Source organism: Macrosteles quadrilineatus, unplaced genomic scaffold (assembly GCF_028750875.1).
Source record: "Macrosteles quadrilineatus isolate MER2022 unplaced genomic scaffold, UCM_ALF_1.0 Scaffold_6__1_contigs__length_79288215, whole genome shotgun sequence".
NCBI classification, from domain to species: Eukaryota; Metazoa; Arthropoda; class Insecta; order Hemiptera; family Cicadellidae; genus Macrosteles; species Macrosteles quadrilineatus.
In genome coordinates this window covers 70,158,792-70,172,923 of record NW_026542599.1, presented here as the reverse complement: position 1 = coordinate 70,172,923, position 14,132 = coordinate 70,158,792, and the positions used below count along the sequence as shown (strand labels likewise).

Genomic DNA, 14,132 nt, shown 5'->3' with positions numbered 1-14,132 from the left:
TTATTCTATGGTAGAAGTCTGGGTCAAGTGATATATGACTATTGTTCTCGCTGTATTTCAACGTTTAACATACCAGAGCTAAATAGAGAATGGGACACATTGTCTGAGTAGTTAAAATACACCCATTAAGCTCTCAAGCACGTTAAAGATAGTAACAAGGGGTGTTAGACGATGACATTTATTATAGTCTGTATTACGGAACCTGTATTATGACCCTTTGTCCATTGACCAGCCCCTAGTTAGACAGAGGACCAGGTGACAGGTTCAATCATGCAGGGTATATGTTTAATGACAAAACCGTTAGCTTATAAATCAAAGAATACACCACTGAAGTTGAACGTTACATATTATACAATTTTAATTACAAGTTTATGAAATGCTGTTGGTGAATGTGAAGTATATGAAATACACCTGTGTATTTCAAACAACGAAGAAAAAAATCAAGGCAATTTTTTAGTGGTCCAAAAGATTTTGAGACTGAATTGATCCATGCTTAATCCTAGGAAAAATTATATTATCATAAAGTTTTATATTTTTATTCTTGTTTATGTCTAAGATCAAATAAGTTTGGTTATAGTTGTTAACCGTATTGACCCAGCGTTTTCAGAAAAGCCCTTATTTCGCCTGCCACCATGGAACATTGGTGGGAAATGCTTAAGTAAAGGATGGAAAAAGGATTTGAATTTGTTAAGTCCTTTATATCCTTGCGAGACACAACTTTGAAGGCGGTATAAGCTAAAGCGTCTATGATGGCCCCTCCGACAACACCAGCGTCCTCAACAAATATTAGTATTACATGACCCATGGAATCTTGGTTTTTACTTTCAGTATCTTTGTGTGCGTGCATGTGTGAGTGTTTTTGACAACTCTTTACAATCCCTGTAGAGAAAAGGCTTATCAGCCTATCATTCTGCTTGACGATGGGCTTTTGATCAAAACCAAACCAAAGCAAAGCTCTACTGACCTACTTATCGTAACTATCCAAACTAACACTCGGCTGATTTGTTACAGGTGCTATCGGCCGGGCCAGACTCAACGGTGACGTCACAATGACGGAGGGAGAGACCAGTGTGACGTAATGTTTCCCGTCAGACTGCCTGGGGCGTTACCGCCTCAAGTGCAGGCGAACCAGCGTGCCGTCCAGGCACAACGGGCGGGGGCCGGGGCCGGGGCTCAGCACGGGGCCCCACCGGGGGCTACGCCGGGCCCCTCGGGCGCCCCCAAGCCCCAAGTGAAAGTGCAAGTGAAGCCGTTCACCCGGGAGAGCCTGGACAAGCATGAGAGTAAGACGATTCAGCTGGTGCGAGACTATGGGTTCCAGCCGCGTCGCAAACTCAGCGTGGAAGACGGGAGTGTACTTCCGGGCAAGTTCGAGCCGTTCCCGACCAGACTGTACGGCCGTCCTCTGGAGGAGATTGACAATTTCATCTATGACGAGGTAAGTGCCTTGAAATGTCTGTAGGTATTACTGATAAGGAGACTAGCCTGTTTTTGAGGTACAAAGGCAACTAGTTGAAAAGAAAGGATGGGAGCCGAAAGTCTGCCAAGCGACTATGCTACTACTGTATATAGTCTGTATGATGGAACCTGGCTCTCGATCCTCCGTCTACCAGTCCCAGGTGGACGGTGGGTTGAGAGCCAGGTTCCAGCATACAGACTCAAACTCGAAATGAACAAAAAGGGGAGGAAATGAAAAGCCGTTGTGAGGGAATTCCCTATACAATCCTAAGACTTTATACACAATGTAGTTTAAAATCGTTCTTCCTGCTGCGCTAGCATCTTATCGATATTCAAGTAATTAAATTACATTACGGAATGAGTAGAAGATGGGTCTTCTCTTTGTTCCTAACTGTAAATACGTTTGCTCTTGCTCTTTGCTATACAATTTTGGACTGAAGATTGGGTTGAGGTGCACATACGATTCAGGGGGATGTCTTGGAAATTTGATTGATTGATTTCATATGTAAATGTATGTCTAATAATATTGAACATTGTTGAACACGGGTCTATTAAGCTATAACTTGTATCGCTTGCTTTGTAGTTGTTTCACTTGATGAGTACTCCACTGGACCAAAACTAATGTGAACAAGCAAATGCATGTCTGAAATTGGCCGCCAACCTCTAAAAATTTTAAAATAAAGATTCTAATCTATTCATAGTACGACCTATGCAAACAATCACATTTGTCACCATGAATACATTTAAATAAATTCTATAAGCTGATAGTATAGTTGGAATAAAAATTTATTTGTTATCGTCTTAAATATACGAGGATAAATTAGAAATTTGGAACACTGTTTTACGTACAGTTATTCTTTTGAGGTAGCTGAAGACTTAATTTCACAATATTAGGAACATTCTGTTGAATAACACATGGCGTACAACAGGTTCCTCAGAAAATGTAATATCAGAGACCATCCATAAAGGCTGACGTCATAGAGAGGGTTATTGGCTCACTGGTGATATTGTGCTTGTATACATGTGGGAACAATGACAGGTTGTTTATTATTGTCTGAAAAAGTAAGAAAGTGCTATAGAATTAACACTCAACAGACATAGGTGGGGTTTTTTGCTGTATTTCCTATAGTAACCTTTTTTACATCGAGGGTTCTAGCCCGAAACAATTTTTAGTATTACTTCAGGCTAGGCCTTAATGGTTGCGGCTTAACAATATAGAGCTATTGGCAATTGGTGTGATTTGAACCAGGGATCTTGGAGACCGAAATTCCGTGTAAACCACTAAATCAGCTTGCCCCCGTAGGTGAGGTGGGAAAATGTATTGAAAGGAAAGGCTATTCTGTATATAAACGCCATTTTGTTTGGGAATGCTGTGGTTATGTACTACGTTCGGATGGTATTACGTACGAACATTAGAACAGAAACATTACTTTTTAAAAGGCATGATATGATAGGAAATGATTTTTCAGAAAACTTACTCACATTGTGATATGTTATAATCACTTTGGCTACACACTGTGTGTAAAAATAAAGTGATTATAACATGGGTGGAGTGAATTTTACACATTTAACATACAGAAATAAAGTTTTTAAATAAACCTTAAAATCTATAAATCTTGTTAGTATTGCACCTTGGATGTTAAAATATATTATCAAAAGCAAGAAATTGAATAGTAAACTTAAATAAAACACACTGGTAGTATTAATGAAGTACTATCTTAAAAAAAGGAACCTTTAAAATTGAAAGCAATTTATTTTACTTGTTGAAAGTATCGTATGCACTACAGTTTTCACTGAAACTCCGTCTAAAGGTTTGGTGTTCTGAAAAATAAAGATATCAGAAAAATATAACAATAATCCTGTTGAGATGAAAGAGAAATCTAGAATCTTGGCTAAGTTCCAACCTTGGGTCCAACAATATACTTACTTCTGTTCTGGCTTGGGTCAGTAAATTCACCGTGTGCTTGATGTATGGAGTTTATCTAGTTTCTTGAAATTCTCTTAAATAAATTGGATTCAGGAGTATTCCCAACTTCGTTGACACTAAAAACAAATGATAGCAGTAGGAAATATTGCAACATGTAAAACCCAAAAACTAAAGTATCCATTTTTCAAATCTTATACAAACGACAAGGTGGAGTAAAAAAATATAGAAATGGTCTAAATGGAAGGTTTAAAATTATTTAGTACACAGTAAATTTAATACTTGATAGTCAATTTTGACGAGGTTGATTGAGATCGGGCAAGATAAATTATGAAAGGGTGATAATGCAAATAAAATGTTTACTTAGTATAACAGTCGACACATACAACCTTATTTATACTGAACTGCATTAAAAGTTTAGGGGAGGAGATATCTTAACATTTAAACCCTAAATCCATCTTTCAGTTAAAATCTATACAATAATCAAATTGGAATAGAAACTAAAGAAATCGGGAAAATAATATAATTTGAATAAAGCGAGTTTGTACACAAAGTTTTTAAACACTAGTAGACTTAATAGGATATTTTTACTGACCTTTAAGACAAGATGATTTATTTATTAAGGGATGTTTATGATCTTACAATGTTAAATTGTTATAGTTGTAGCATTGAACCAATGTTTTACTGAATTGCACTAAATGTTTACGCGTTTTAAGTTAATTTTTTAAACAATACTAACACTCTTTGATAACAATTTGTAGTTTAATTCAAGTTAGTTATACACTGATGACAAGTGTGGAATCAAGCACTGAAAGAAATGTGATCATAAATATTCCAATATATTCCTAACCAAATGTAATTTAATAAAAACTCAACTGCCAATATGAAACACTTGAATTAAATCTTTCCCCGAAAAAATATTCGTTCTCGCTCTAAACGTTAAACGATAAAGCCAGTTTAAATGTTGATACAAGTTAGTTTAATAGAAACCAGTTTATAAATCATTGGCGAAATAGTTTCCAATAAGCAAAAAGCAATAACGTGCTTTTGAAAGCCGACAATATCAGAGTATAACCCAGTCTCCAACGCTCTGATACGCTTCTATACCTCGATCACTTATATAATAAAATGCAACTGGTTTTCTATTTATTTTTTGTTAGTCCCAGTTCTAGCTGAGAACTGTTTTACACTTTAAAACTTACTACTGTATATCAAATAAAAGAAAAACATTTTTTTGTAGGTTCAAAATGGATAGCAATTCAGGGGTTCTACAGTCAATTGTTCAGATTGTTCAGATTAAAAAAATTGTTCAGATTAAAAATTTTCTCTGTAAAATGGGAATTTGCACTTAATTTATTGCTGGTTTCTCTCTTCATAAGTAGTTTGGATAGGACGTCTTTCTCCATACCTGGGTTCAAATCTTGCCAGCCACCATTAGTTTTTAACTAACGTTGCCAATGCCGTAATCCGTTAGGGAAACGAGCTGGTCTAAGGGAGAGAAATTAACTTCGGTACCCTAGGTTCCTGGTTCAAATACCGCCGATCACTAATGAATTTTAATCTTGGTGATAATTCCACGACCCCAAGATCTAGCCTGAAGTACAGTAATATAGAAAACAATTCCGGGTGAATGTAGAGGGAAAAAATACAAATGCAGTGGACATGGTGTCCCTTGCGAACCCGTCTTAATCTGTGAGCCAACCTATCTTAAAAACAGAATAAAGACTCCTCCACCAAAAACACATGATAACCATAATCATTTCCTTTTTAACTCTAAAATAATAATAACATATAAGAAGTTAAGTCCTAGAAACGTTGGGTGCGAGCTCGTCTGGAAGAGCGTTAAGCTTCGGTCCTTGATGTCCTGGGTTAAAATCCGGCCAATCACTATGCAGTTTAACTAGGTGATAACGCAACGACTCTAAAGATCTAGTCTTTATTGTGTAAAACTGTTATGGATTAGAACCTAGCGTCCCAGAAAGTGAAGCACATAAAACAGTAGAACCACGCGTAAAACAAAGTTATATACAACAAGGAAATATAATTGTATATAAGTTATATACAAGAAAATCCAAAAATATATAACATTATTCTGACAAAATCTTATGCTAAAAGTGAAGGAGACAAGAATGATGTTCCGTTTAGAATAATTCGCAGTAAAATTATGAAAGTGAGCGGCAAATGGTCGGAGTATCAGGATCAGTTGAGGATGGTAATTTAAACGAGTCTCAACTTAACAGCAGCAGGTGCTTGTTTACCTTTGAGCGACTTAATTAAATGAAAGTCGAAACTGTGCTAAGGATCTATACTGAGTTATACTGCTTACTTCTACTCTTAATCGTAAACCTTATATACCATACTAGCTACTGTACCCGTGCTTCGCAACGGGTAGAAAAATCAGTTTCATCATTGAAATAGATTTAGAATAAATAAACTATCATAACAGGTCCACAACCTAGGGAGTGGTGAAGGAAGTAGTAAAGGTGAGCAGTGTGGAGTTTGGGAATGGATTTATGTATCTGCAATACTAAGACTGCTTTCAGAGTAAACTAATGATTTTCGCCGAGCAAAGCTCGGTCCCCAGGTACTTATATTTAATTTATTTAAATCAACTGTTTGAAATTGTGAAATGAGCATTTGGTAGTTTGATTGTTTACATTTAAATGTCAACGCAAAGGTAAACCTTGTGAATTTTCTCATGCTTCCATGGAAACCAATAAATATTTACTTTTGAAAACCTCACCTGAAAACGTTGGACATACAAGGGGCGTAGCCCGAGAGGAACTCAGGGAAGTGAATAGGCCTATGACATTCCTAGATATGTGGACCATCTTTATGCTTAGTTTTTTCTGTATCGTATTTTAGTCGTGACAGCTGCCCAGACAGACATACACCACCTCAATTATATGACAGTATAGATAATGTTTATTTCGGGTGATAGACACCAAATATTGAATTAATTGATTCCCAAATTGTTAATTATGATTATTGAGTGCGGAATGAGTCGATTCTATTTCAGGATTAAAAATCTCTAAATTGCGTCTAGAAAAGAACAGGGTTGTTACACATGCAAACGGGGAACTCGCCATATTAAATGTCTATAATTTAAATGTCTTTTGATTGAAATGCAGAACATGATATTAGGATCTCAAATATGATTACTCTGGGTTTTAAAGGTTGTGGATTGTAGTGAAAATCTGGGAGTTTCTATGCATGCAAAGTAAAATTTATGTACGTATATCGGACTCAGAAACCTTCAAACGTCATCAGTTGAATCGAGTGGAAATAGAAGAAAAATCGTGGTTTTTCAGAACATAGTTATCTAATTTATAAGAATTTATGCGAAGTTTTGAGCTACATCCTTATATATAATACGTGAAGCCGTTTTTGTATTTTATATTTTAGAATATATTTATTCTTTTATATTATATGCTCAGAACTATATAACACTGGCTAAGTAAAAATATAAATGTTTCACTCGACATTTTAAGAAAACAGAAATTAAGTACTCTAGCTAAGGAATTAGTAATCAAAGGAGCAGAGATATTTGATTTGAATTAACCTATTTTACTGCAGTTGGTGAAAAATATCGTGTTTGCAAATTTGAGCCACAAAAGAAAGATGGATAAATTGATAAATTCACTCATGCATCTTTTACGGTTGTAATTTTAAACAAACCGATCCGAATGTTCCAATAAAATCGTGACCGTGTTATATCGGGACAAAATTAGTTTTGTACTAACATATTCAAAACATACAACAGACTGTACAAAGTTGGAAGCTCTAACAATGTAGAGAGCAGCCAAAACACAACTTGTAGTGGAAGATCCTCTCAAGTAGCTCTCTAATTAATGTAGCTGCTGTAGCATCGTCTTTGAGCTCGTCAGCGTTCATAATATTATCAAACAAATTTATCTTCATGACTTTACAAAAGGTAATAATAATCTATTTTAGTTACTTATGTTTACAGCTACGAATTGTATTTAACTATAAATACAGGTTTTAGGGGTTTACTATCTATTTGTCAACATCTTATTAAAAGCAAATATTTAGAAATGCGTTTAAGGTTTATGTATTTTAGGCCACTACGTGTAGGTGATAGGTTTATCTTTATAACTGAATATGACAGTGGATGTAACAGAAAATTCACGAACTTTACTAGCTTTGAGTGTGGCCAAACAAGTCTTTACGTTTAGGAAAAATTGAAGCTGAAAAATAACAAGTCTTATGACGAGGAAAAATCAGCAATCCATAATTTTTCTCGGAGACCATGTGTTAAACCGAGATTTTTGTTTAAGTGGATACTTTTAGAAAAGGTTTTCCAAAATGACTTGATATTTAACCTAAGATCAGGGAAATAAGCAACGAACGTGTGTTAAATTAGAATCATCCACCTAATTCATTTTGTATACGTACCATTTTATAAAAATAGCATGCGATTTAGAATACTGCCTATTGGGTACTTACGTATTATACCGACCACACCTAATAATTATATCTTAACCAAAGGGTGGACTATGTTATGGGCCAGGTTATTTTAGGGTAGGAAGATTTTTTAACTAATTAAACTGTTATTTGGAAGTATATTTATCGTTGTTCGGTATAATATGGTGATAAAATTTATAAAAGATAACAAAGATAGACTATGATATTAACAATATGGTAGCTAGCTGAATCGATGTTATAGGACGAGATTTTGTTCTCAATTTACATAATTATAAATTTAATTTATTGTTGATAAATAGCTAGAAAGCCTCCGAATAGTACAGCGCAGCTACATTAGATACGACGGCGCTTACTAGCAATGTAGAGCCATGCGTGTGCTGCGGGTGTTGCGTCAGTAGGATGTCGCGGCGCAACCAGCAAATAATGCTTCATCTACATAGCTCAATGAAAACACTAATTATACTGGAGAGATATCTTTGTGCATGTCATGTCGACCAACAAAAATATCAACGGAGAAAAACATTTGACCTTTTTTTTTACATATGGCATTAGACTTTAATAGTATTAGTTTGTAAATATATCCTGATACAAGTTCAATTTAAATCCATACTTTTTGTTTAATAATTAGTACAATAAAATTTGTTTCTAACCTAAACAAAAACAAAGTTGAAAGACCTCTTTCAGCTACCTATTGGTTATAACATGTTCTATCGATATCATAATTAATCATCGTATTCTACAGAGCATTGGAAAATTTGTTGAATTCCTCTCTATAGCCTGTTAATACTTACTTTTAATTGAAATGGTGACCATACGATGATAGGTATTTTAAGCCAAGTATAAATGGAGATGAGTGTAGGATGAGTGGTGCGATCTTCTAGTCTTGTTAGTGACTAAGGCCGACATGTTCCTAGACACAGCTGTTAATTAATAGTGAATACAAACAATAGCAACTAACGTACACACAGTTAATAGTTTATATTAATCCGAACCACATTTTTGCCTTGTAATTTACGAATTGGTCTAATTATCAGAAAATTACTATCATATATTTTTAAACAAAACGCAACATAGTCTATAACCGTCATCTCATCGTTCTACAAAATCGATTAAAATAGATTGTATAGACTCTTATACTAGCATCTACTCTTTGTTGGACAATTTAATTTATGCATATAAATAACAATATAAATCAAGAAATTCCTGTATAAAATGAAGCGAAATGTTGACAAAACGTAGTATAAATGGCAATCACATGATTGTGTGACATTACCCGGCTCGGACGCTTTGTTTACCTTAGGGACTTGACTTGATTGGATGGAAGTTAAAGCCTTGTTAACAAACTTATAATGCTCAGCTGACTTAGGTCTTTGGCAATGTAATGGTAAACCATCCAGGGATTAGCTTTATTGAGACCATTATAGATACAGATTAAAACTAAACACTTTTTGTGAGAATCTTGTGAGAAACGAAGATTTTACTTGCACATTGAGTATAAATGATGTTTTTATGAACATTAAAAATATACATGGGTGCTTACTAAAGCTCCAAAGCTCACTTTGTCTGCTGGTTAAAGTGAAAGAACTACTGGAAATTGTTTTTAAATTTTACATTGTTATCTTTTCCTTTTACAGGTTTCACTGCATAATAGCCTACCAATTTAGTGACCGATTTTCAAAAATTCCGTTGGTATCCTAGATCTGATTAAGTTTTGAAGAGGAAAATAAAATACATAATTATGTCCAAAATGGTGGCGTTAGTGAAGGCTTCCTCATCCATTAAATACTGATTGCTAATTTTCACATTGAACTACGCCTCTACATAGTTCAAGTCAAGTAAAATATTTAATTAGCAACAATAATTGCCTTTAAAAAAAATTATAAAATATTTATGAAACCCAATTTCGTGGAAAATTTAACATTAGTTTCTGGGTGATTTACAATTTGGCATTGTGTAAACCTGGATATGTTTTGTTTTTGACATAAAACATAGCATTTGGCTTACATAATAATGTATGTTTAGTAAAATGGTTGGTCCATAAAGGTTTATTTGGTGAAACATTAGACCTACACAAGCCAGCAGCTATAACAATGCAGAGTGCTGCCAAAACAGAACTAGTAAAAAGTTAATTAAAGTGTATCCCAAGTTCGACCCTTAAAACATAAAATTTCGCAGTTTCTTTTGAACCATTTTGTAGAGCTTAAAACACTTAGTACATTATATTAAACTAAGTGTCGTTGTACGGTTAATAGTTACGGAATAAAATAACAAACAAGTATAAATTTTTCTTTTCTTTTTTGGTTTTAGGGAAAATAAACTGTTATTCTGTATTGTAGGTACTGTGTACTGTAGGTGCTAATGAATATATATTAGGCAAATTCAGTTTATTAATTTATTTTTTTATCAAGCTATTTACATTTGAATAATAATTACACTTAATGACATTTCTTGTGGCAAAAACCTACGTAGGTACTCATTAAACCTAATGTTATATAAAGGGGAATAAATCTAATCTGTTTAAGGGAATATTGTAGAGGAAATCAGATCAATTAAATGGAAATTCGCTTGGGCAACAGGTTTTCTGTGGTTCGGCTATTTACATTAATCTACAATTCTCTGATTAAAGTGTTTTGGAATCTAGTTATTTTACCAATTAATAGTTACTAGAGGTAGTCCTCTAGTAACTATTAATTGGTAAAATAACTCAACCAAAAAATATCTAATGTACAGACTTCTTTATTTTCACCCCATGCTGTAAATAAAACATAATATGATTGGAATTTCTTCAATTTGTTTTTATTTTTTGTTCATATGTTCTTGTTATTTCGTCATAGCAACCCATAAGGCTCACGTTATGTTTTTCAAATTTCAAATTTTGTGCTTATTTTTTAGCCTATTTTAATTTATAAAGGGATTTCGCACATCTACAAGAAAATATATTTCTAACAGTATGCTTAGATTTTCCCTGCGATGCACACGAGCTGAGAGAAAAGGGTTTAAAGAAACATGCTCGCCTATAATATATAGATTTTCAAAAGGATGAGTTTTCAAGTATCTCCAATGAAAAATTCATAAAAATCCGTCCATTTATATGTTCTATGTTTAACGCAACACAGGTTTGAAAACACTTACTCACAGGCTATCCCCTTCGTAAGAATAATAGGATAAATATTTTTTTGATCGCAAACCCATCTGTAAAACAATTATTGCATCGTATTGTATAACGTACTTTTATAATACACCTCTAAATTGACTATGTCCTATATTATAGCAGTCAACTGTAAAGAAAGGACCATTTCTTTCTTTTTCATTTCTTTTGTGTAAAAAAAATCACTCAATTAAAAACCATCTAAATTTGTTTAATATTACGATCCACATGAGAAAATTTAGGAGAACTAATACAGCCTGAACAATATTTCTGAGTTGTGGCTTAATAAGATTGAAGACATTTGTGGTTTGACAAAAGTTTCAAGTAGACCAGTGTCTGGAGCCTGGCCAAGCCCTCACTGTACTTGGCGTTTCAGAACAAGTAAAGTAGGTTGCACTTGATTATAAATAACTCTATTATGACCAACAAGACAGCACCGTAGGTAATTCAATTGCTGGTATAAATCCAATTTCATATCGATACAACTCAAAATTATTATTCATTTTTTGTTTATAAAACGTCGAAGTTAGATTAAATTCTCTGCATGGTTTGCTTCTAGTCTAGCTAAGTCTAGGAGGTTGGTGTAGTATTAGCATGGGACTTCGTTACCTGAGGTTCTGGGTTCGAATCTTGGAAATCAGCAATGTAAGCTGCATAAAACACTTTAATACTTTTCATCGAAATGGTGACCATACGAAAGTAGGTTAAGCCAAGTATGAATGGAGATGAGTGTAGGATGAGTGACGCGCTCTTGTAGTCTTGTTAGTGACTAAGACCGACTTATTCCTTAGACACAGCTGTTAATTAATAACCCAGATAGCCAATGTTAATTTAAGGGACCTACAGTTTATAGTGGAATCCAAACCACATTATTGCCTTGTAATCAACGAATAGGTCTAATTATCAGGATAGTACTGCGGACAGTCGTAGTACTCACTAGTGCGGATGTTAATCCACAACAGGGAGTATTGTCCACTACTATGTCTAGTGTTCTATTTCTAGCCTGAGGTAATATAATAGACAATAAGAATTAAATATAGCCTGTCAGCCATGCAGTGGTTACCATGGTTACCGTAGGTTCCGGCGCACACCGCTGGGAGCGCCGTGTAGTTACGTAGTGCGTAGGCCGTAACTACATGGCGTTCTCAGCGGTATGCGCCAGAACCTATGGTAACCGCAGCACAGCTTACGGTCTATATTTAATTCTTTTTGTCTATGGTAATATGTAAAGCGGTTCCAGCCTACAGTCTGGCGTCCTAGGATTTGAATGTGGTACAAAAAGATGAGGATGAATTGTGAAAGAGATGTACTAATGTTTATAAAGTTAATTAAGGGAATTCAAAATATAAAGCAATGAAAACATGCACGAAATAAAAAACTTCGTTGGTAAATTTTTGGTCAAGAATGACTATTCAAGTATTAATTTGGTAACAGCTTCATGCTGTATTCGTTTAAATATAGTTTTAATCGATGATTCAACAATAATATTTTACAAGAAATGTTATTTTGTGTATACGGTTACTTAACGGTTGCTATAAGTTATAACTCGTCCGTTGTGCTGCAGATATTATCCAGCGAAGATAAAGTCTAAACGGAAATTAACCTTGAATAAGATACGACAAGTTAAATGGCGATGGTTCTTGCTGCAGTTGCCAACCACCAAAATGTAAAAATATTAATTAAGTTTTAAAAACTGTTTCGATTGGTATAAATTACAAGATTCTAAGTACAACTATGGAAACTATTTACCCTCCAATATGAGGTCAAGCTAAAATAAGATTTTGATACAAAATTAGATAAATATATACCCTTCCAAGACACACGAAATTATTCTTTTAAAGTGTAAAAAGTACTCAGTACTTGTGTTGCAATATTTTAAAATAAAAAAAGTCCTTCCAAAGTGCTTCTCACTCCAGTCTTTCACATTACCTCTGAAATTCTTGCTTTGCCAACACATGTTTCAACTCCGAATCTTCTCACGAAACTCACACAGACTGTATGTACATTTCACTAACTGTTCCAGGCTATTACATGAAGTTCGTACATTTGTATATTACAGTACATTAGAAATGAGGGACAAATTTGTAGACTCAAATATATTTTTTGACATATTTAATTGTCACATAAATATATACAATACAATATTACTTTTACCGAATGAAGTTAGTATGGTCCACATGTAAGTTTAAAATTCCAACGACAAAAACAATGAAATTGGACTTTTGGAAGTTTTAATAAATATTGATCTCTAAAGCTTTAAAATATTGTATCTCATAAGCTGAACAGTGGATTAAGAAAGTGTACATAACGTATTACATTTATTTATATTTTTGAAAAATTATCACATTTAACGTGTGTTTTAAGAAAGTCACAAAGCCTAAACGTATTGCCTGTGTAGAGAAGAAATTTTTCATTTAATTTCAAATAACAATATATACGTAATAAATATTTAAAACAATCGAAGGATAAAGTCAAAATGTATTGAGCAGGATAAATATAATTTAAGCCATTTTGAGGTTATCAATTCAACGATTTCTGAAAATATTCCTCCGATATAAGAGTAAGCTTCAATTCAATTTGCAAACCAAAGCGAGTCAATGAGAGCCTTCGTCTTCTAGAACCGAATCTTATTGCTTCTCTTGAAGAATCTATTGAAAATCGCGTAGTCTTTAAAATAAGAATTTGTATTTTGTCACAATTTCTGCCTTAAGGTTGAAACCTAATTTCACAAAAGAGAAAATGAAGTTTACTTCAAAATCTCTTTTAAGCTCTTCAGAAGAAATTCAACTGTGTGATGTTTATTAAAATTGAAACACTAAGGATACTCTGCGGACAGTGTTCTGAAACTCGCAGTTTTAATTATTAAAAGGAAAAGTTTTGAAGAAGACCAAAGCTTTATTCCTTAGATGGGCAGCTTAGACTTGTGAAACATTGCAAAATATCTTACAGTTTTATTTTTACACCACTTTTTTAATTTATTAAACGCTTAAAATTCCTTTGATATAATAATAATATACTGAAAGAATACAAGCTGCGTCCTATTATAGTAACAGTAATATAATATTACTAGAGAACCCGTGCGGCTCAATGAGCCGCATAGTATGAAACATAACGCCTAGGAAAACTTTATGCTTAAATTCAAGTAATTGTTTAAAC

General features: G+C 34.0%; 1 pseudogene; it reads left to right on the top strand.

Moving 5' to 3' along the window:
* Positions 1-14,132, top strand: part of LOC128996296 (sodium channel protein 60E-like) — a 320,829-nt pseudogene that overhangs the window by 49,542 nt on the left and 257,155 nt on the right.